General features: G+C 26.3%; 1 long non-coding RNA gene across 1 annotated transcript in view; it reads left to right on the top strand.

Annotated features, from left to right (window-relative positions):
* The first annotated feature begins 500 nt into the window (after window positions 1-500).
* Window positions 501-1,068, top strand: part of LOC135224998 (uncharacterized) — a 15,045-nt gene continuing 14,477 nt past the window's right edge. Inside the window, exon 1 of the long non-coding RNA XR_010316867.1 lies at window positions 501-608. This is a non-coding gene — a long non-coding RNA (uncharacterized LOC135224998). The remainder of the gene's footprint in view (window positions 609-1,068) is intronic.

The raw sequence follows: 1,068 nt of genomic DNA, 5'->3' as shown, positions 1-1,068 counted from the left end.
AATTTAGATATTAAAGGACATTTGTAGCTTGAATTGATATATATATATATATATATTAATATATTATAATATTATATAATATATATATATACTTTTAGATTGATACACTGAAAGGATCATTCCTTTAGTATATAGTATATATATATATTATATATATATTAATATATATATATATAATATAGATATATATATATATATATACTTTAGATTGATACACTAAAAGGATCATTCCCTTTAGTGGCCATTCCCAAATATAAGGAACAAGTGAACTATTTTATGAGATCCTAACAACATTGGCAGAAGTTTCAGCACTTTCCAGACGTATTAATAATAATAATAATAATAATAATAATTAATAATAATAATAATAATAATAAAGTAGAAATATTCCCAGACGACTCTGAACACCTTTCTTCCAACCTTCGCTGTAATGAAATTCCGTAGTTCGGTAACTTGGCTATTTAAGAAGGCGCTCTCAAATCCGACGGTTCTTCCCGTGTACGACTCTGAGCGAACAAGATGTCCTTCTCCTCCACCACGAGGTGGATTTTGGCTCTAAGTGTTTTTCTTCGGGCTTTTGTGTTCCCAAAAGCGATTTAGAACCCTTGGTAAGTCGGCAAGAACATTGGACGTCTTTGTCTCGTGTTTACATGTTTTCATGTTTATGTTTGCTGTCTGTACTTCCGATATGAAGGGTAGAAGTCATAGTTCCTCGCGTGTCTGTGTAAGCATGTTTGCTTATAGGATAATCACTATTATTATTATTATTATTATTATTATTATTATTATTTATTATTATTTATTATTATTATTATTATTATTTATTATTACAAAAGCTTAACAAGCATTATAAGCAAACAAAACTATTTATTCAAGTACGTAATACATTATTATTATTATTATTATTATTATTAGTATTATTATTATTATTATTATTATTATTATTATTATTTATTATAAACAAGCCTTCATGAGTAAATTCAGTCATTAAATAAACATTCATAAAACAATGAAAAGCCAATAAAAAGGGTATTTAGCACGAAACAAAAACTTACATTCCCACTAATC

The sequence above is a fragment of the Macrobrachium nipponense genome, chromosome 12 (assembly GCF_015104395.2).
Source record: "Macrobrachium nipponense isolate FS-2020 chromosome 12, ASM1510439v2, whole genome shotgun sequence".
Classification (NCBI taxonomy): Eukaryota; Metazoa; Arthropoda; class Malacostraca; order Decapoda; family Palaemonidae; genus Macrobrachium; species Macrobrachium nipponense.
The sequence above is the reverse complement of the archived record's forward strand: the minus strand, read 5'-3'. Positions and strand labels throughout refer to the sequence as shown.